Genomic DNA, 6104 nt, shown 5'->3' on the forward strand with positions numbered 1-6104 from the left:
TTTAAGCCTACCCATGATCTTTTCCTTCCCTTTTTTTTGCTTTCTGTGCTTCATTCTCTTTTTCAGACCTTAGCAACACTCCTATCTTTCTCCTTCTCTTGCAGTAAATCCCAAATCTGAACAATGTGGCTGATTCCATTGGTACAGCTAGGGGCCCTACCATTTATATGGGCATGAACTGTGGTGTCATTCAACACTGACAGTCATTTCAGATGAAAAATTGATGCAAAGGAGGAGGGGGTGGGCAGACCTGTCTGCATTGCTATTTCAGATTATGTACATTATGTTGGATGCATTTTCTTTCTCTTTAAAAAATCATTGTCCTTGCTTAGTCCTAAAACTTACTGTCCAAACCTCCTTTCCACTTTGAGGAAATTAAAAGCTGTGACTAAGGCTTGTCTCTATCAACAACTCAAATCGTTTTTTAATGAAGAGAACAAGGATCTTGTCTCTTTGTTTTCACACAGGCTTCAGCTCAAAGCAGCTTGCTTGAGGATAGCATTTAATTGACCTCAGTGATGGAGCACTTCCAGGGTGCCTCTTGCCTAGCAACAACCGCCAGGTAGGGAAGCTTTAATAACTGCTGGGATTTAGGAACTGGAGAATGCTATTGTGCAGCAATGGTGGCTCTGAGCAGCCCAAAAGTGAGCTATCAGTGCAGGCTGGCTATTCTGATACAACCTTAGACCAGGGCGGCTGGCTCACAGGCCAGGATCCCTTGCATTTCACTGGCTACCCAAGCGCAGCTCCGCTCCCAGGCCCTAGCAGCAGAATGGTCCCGTGTAGGGGTGCATTGCTGTCTGTGTGCAGGACAGTTGCTGCAAACATCAAGAGGTTGCCGCTGGTTCTAATGGCATGACAACCCTGCTCTGTCCTGCAAGCTGCAAGGATACATGCCAGGATAAGCCACTGCTGGGACTCCTTGGCTCTCTGAGGGATGTGGTACAAGTGTCGTAGCTTTCAGCTTTGCACAGACAACTTGTAGGTCAGGCTGGCTACTTTACCCAAATGGCTTGCAGAGTAGTATGTGGAAGTTTGACAATTCAGGTGTTAACTGGAACTCTGCCTCTTTGGTCTGAAATGGCCTCAAGCTGCATCAGGGGAGATTTAGGCTGGATATTAGGAAAAATCTCTTTACTGAAAGAGTGGTCAGGCATTGGAAGAGGCTGCCCAGAGAGGTGGTGGAGTCACCATCCCTGGAGGTATTAAAAAAAACGTGTAGATGTGGCACTTCATGGCATGGTTTAGGAGTCATGGTAGTGTTGGGTTGACGGTTGGACTTGGTGATCTTTGAGGTCTTTTACAACCTTAATGATTCTATGATTTGGTCTCTTAGTGGAGCAGAGCTTGGTAATAACCTGAAAGGGAGAAGGTGGAGATTGCTGTATGTGTCTTAATCTCTGGTGTGCAGGAAAAGTTTCCCAGCTTCTTCTGCTTTTCTTTCCTGTGCTTTTGTCCAGGAATGTATCTCCGTGGGCTTTTGCAGTCTCACAAGACTGAGCTCAGTCCATACTCTGAGACTCAGCTGAGGTAGAGGGTGGAGAGCCACAATCTCTGTGGAGCTGAGTACAATGCAGAAGCACCATCCTACAAGGGGCTGTAGCTAGTGCAGGTCCAACACTGCCCTAACCTGGCTGTATTATTTCTGCCTGGCTCAGAGCGCTACCAAGGCAAGCTAACATTTCCCTGCAAAAAAAAAAAAAGCATATAATCTTATCCCTAGTTTGTTAGTCCAAGCCTTTTACAGAAACATATTTTTCGGACATGTCTAGCTCAAACCTGGAGTAGCTTGCCATGGGGTTTCAGGGGGAATTACATGTTCCTTGGAAGCACGTTCCTCTTGACTTTACTTTGAGGCAAAAGCAGAGGAACAGATTTTGATTTCTGCTGCCTGTGGAGTTTGCAGCTATATTATGGACAGCAGTTGGGTTATTCTCCATTTATACCATCTGAAAGTTGAGTCTGGCCTGCAGTCAAACCAGTAGGTCTTGTGGGATCTAATCTACAATGTTTTTAAAACTTAGTTCTTAAGGAAACCAAAGGCATCTCACTTATTCTGAAGTTCTTAATGTTTGCTGTAATCCAGCTACCTAAAATCAACTCCTCCCCGACCCCCCACCAGTAGAAGTCCAGTAGAAAGACAGCAAACAGGAGTCTTTTCCTGGTGCCTTGCTGCTCTATGGGAAGGACCAGCTCTGTTTTCTTCAGAAGAAAGCTCAGAGGCTATAGTGCCTGTATACCTCGCAAAGAAGGGGTGGCTGAAAGGAAGGCTGGACTTGGGCTGGGGGGATTCAATCCCCACTCTCACATGGGCTGCCTGGTCAAACTCGAGCATTGCTTTGCTTCCGTTTTCCATCTGCCAGATGGGATTATTGCTCCATTCAGGCACTACAGGAATGGGGGCCAGACAAGAGCCTGTAGCAAGAGGAAGGCTCTCTGATCTTGCAGTTCCTGACATCTGTGCCTACGCTGGTAACAAAAAGGCTACTGGTGTAGGTGTCTTTTTTATGTGGAAACTGTGATGAGACCTGAAATGAACTGAGACCACCTGCTTCTTTGTCTTAATGAAAGCAACTGAACAAAGACTAAAGCCAGTTTATTTCTAACAGGTTTGATCTGTGAACATGAATCCTGGTTCTCTGGGGAGTTAGGGTTATCACTTCCCATGAATGTTCATGCTGCTCCCCAATAATACCTTCCATTGTCTTTTGATTTTCTCCTTTCCTCCTCTTCCCCCTCAAGTCCCTATTTCTCTTCCACCGCTCCTGCTTTTCTTCCATCCTTCAGTTCACTGAGCTTTTTCACAGCAAGGCTAACTGGTAAAGTCACAGCCTTTTTTCACAAACTGTGACTCCTGCTCTGTGCTTGCATTTTAACCCAAATTTGGTTTTCCCATCCTACCTCTAGGCGGTTGAAATATGCAGAATGCATAAACACATGGAGGAGCATGTTTCTAATGGGGAAGAAAGGGAGATTAAGGAAAATCAATAGCCCTGAGAGTCCCAGGGCTACTGGGAGTGGGTACCACTCCTATTCCCCAGCACTGCAGATACCAAACTGCCTGTTCTCTAATCCGGTGACTGGGTTTATGCTGATGTGACAATGGCTATATTCACACTGTAATCAACATCCACCTCCTGGCTGTATTTTAAATTGGATTAGGGTGTGAGTTTCCTTCTCACTTTACAGTCAACATGAGCAAATGCATTGTTTATCAAAGCAATCTGAGCAATGCATAATGGAAAGCACTGGATCTATCCGGAACAATTATAACAGTGGAATAGATGTGTTACAATAACGGGAAATCTACTCTGCTAAAAGCTTCCTTCAGGATCATTATCTTGAGACCTGCTAACCCTGTAATTATCCCCACGGCACAGGCACCAGACCATAGTGGTCTGGTTGATAGTATGAACAGTCATGCTTGCTGGTGCTCTGGTGCATGCAGATCCCCATGTGAATGCAATGCTTCCCTCCCCTAGATGAGAAAATGCAAACTAAGCTCTTTGCACAGGGATTCCTTACTAGTGAAAATCCTTCTTGTTTAAAAAACATCAGGGGAAAGATTACCTCTGGGTCCAGTAGCCTTTTTGATTTCTTTTTAACTAAACAGAAGAGTTTTATCTAAACCAATCCCAAATGTATATTTTCAAAGAGTGAGAGACGGATGTCCATGTATAAATCAATGGTACCCATTTGTACAAAGCAGAATATTTACTGTGATATTTTCATGTAATTGTTAAAAGAAAGTTGCTTGCTTTCTTCTCAAGGATGTTTACTCATTTTATACAGAAGTATCTCTAGTATTTCAAGTGAATTATTCCTGAGCTCATCAAATGATTCCCCTATAATCCTGACTTTTATAATGTTTATGATTTTTATTATTCATCTGACAGATCTTGATACTTAGAGAATAATTTGTATCAACACACTTTATCCTCTAACTTCTTCACAAACATGTTGCTATGGCTGTTGTCCTTGTGCATGGTAAAACAGACCCATTCAGCCTGGGAGCAGGCATGGCTTGGTTATGAGTGGAGGGGGACTGAGCCTAGCTTTGTCTCCAGCTCGTTGGAGACTCTGACTTGGGCTCATCCTCCCTAGGTTACCACGGAAGTCACTCCTAGACTGTCTTGGCTGCCAAGTAGACTGTTAAAACAATCAATACCTGAATATGATCACAGAAACCTCCTTTAATTTATCTACTTAAACATGCATTAAGCCTTTCTCGGCAGAGCTTTGGCACTCACAACAACAAATGCAAAAATAATAACGAGCCAAAATGCAAAAAATGGACAAATAACAGCAGGACAGTCAGACTTGCAGAGAAGATGATGAAGAGTCTCTCAAGGCTATCCTGCTTATCTCCCATGATTAATCCCAGGAGGCACCTCGGTTAAATTGGATACCCTTGGAAAGGCAGTGCGTAGTGAATAACAGTTGGAGGAGGTGGAATCAGAGCGGAACTGCTTTATCAAGTGGATATTTGAGTGTGTTAGAAATAGAAGGGAAAACAAGGACTGGGCAGGTGAGTAATATCTGTGGCAAAGCAAAAATCTGCAGAGAATGAAAGATGGGGATGAAGCCAGAAGAGAGCTCTGCACTGGTAGGGAAGGAAAAGCTGAAGTCAGGGTGAGAGCCTAGCACCCCGCAGCCCTTGCTTAAAATCCTGGCTCAAACACAAAGTGCCTGCATGCCACTGAGCTGGTTGTTTTGGGCAATAGATTGCACTAACCATGGCAACCCACAAATTGGGGCTAAAATCATTGCTCTTTACGTGTCTGCCTGCCAATGTAGCACCTCCTGGTGTACTGCTCCTCTGCTGGAACCTGTTCCAGCTGTCCTCAAGCCTATACCTGTAAATCAAAGAAATTAAAATAATTTTATAGCTGTCCTAGCTCTTTCAGGGTAGCAAAGCCTCCTACAACATCAGTAACACCCAGCATTCACAACAGGGTGATACGCAGCACTGCTCTGGGCATGCTTTTGAGGAGATACTCCTCAGGCAAGGATTTTTTGGCATTTGGAGGGAGGGCTCTCCCCATCCACAGGACCTGTAGATTTCATACCAAAATAATTTTTTGGTGGTATAATTTTGGGGTTATATTATGTGATATTTGTTGTATTATTGTATTATATTGGGTTTATACCTTTTTTAAAGTAACATTAAGCATTCAACTGATTTAAAATCACACTTGAAATGCTCACAAAGGACAAAGGTTAATGGCAGTAATTTTGCTTCAGCTTTTAGGAAACCCTATCCCTTAGGTTTTGAGGCAGTGTTGCTGCTATGACATTCCCAGGAACTTTGTGCCGAAATGAGAAGGGATTTTCTTGAGGACTGGTACAATACAAAAGAGCTATACTGTCTCTTGAAGACAGCAGAGGCCTTGGGAAAGTGGATACCCTTCTCCCTCTGATAAAGGCTGCATGCTACTGCTAAAGAAATGCTGATTTTCTGAGCAAAGAAACCATCTGCTAAAAGGAGCCAGGACCAGATCAATCTGCCACTGAAGTCAAAAGAAAAGCTTGCATTAAAGCAGGTCATTTTGGTCTGGCCACACAGTACAAGGAAAGTAATTTTTATTTCTCATTACTGCCGTGGACTGGCTAAAGAAGCTCTTAAATGCCTATCAGCAGGACAAAAGGATGCTGTTTGTCTGCTGGGAATGTGTTACAGAAAGGAAGATGCTAGAATTTGGAGACCTCCATGCATCAGCTGCACTTGAAGGACTGGAAAAAGATGTACAAATAAATAAACCACAAGCCAATATCCATTTGAATTTTAAATACATTCACTCTAGATGTGCTGTCACGCCTTTTGTGTTCATTTTCTTGCAGATATGGGGGAAATCATAGTTTTCAAGTTCAAATAAACTCGGAAGAGAATTTTCAAAGTTTGCATGCCTGACTATTCAAAAAAATAAGCATTGAATGCGTGTTTATGAATGTCTGTACTGGAAGTGACTGCAGATTTATTCAGCCAAGGAATAAAAATGACATCACTTGATTTATTTGACCAGCCACTAGAAAACAATGTGCATATTAATGAATGTGAATAACTACTTAAAATTAACATTCAATCTACAGAACAGTAGGATCAT

The sequence above is a fragment of the Phalacrocorax aristotelis genome, chromosome 2 (genome assembly GCF_949628215.1).
Source record: "Phalacrocorax aristotelis chromosome 2, bGulAri2.1, whole genome shotgun sequence".
Classification (NCBI taxonomy): Eukaryota; Metazoa; Chordata; class Aves; order Suliformes; family Phalacrocoracidae; genus Phalacrocorax; species Phalacrocorax aristotelis.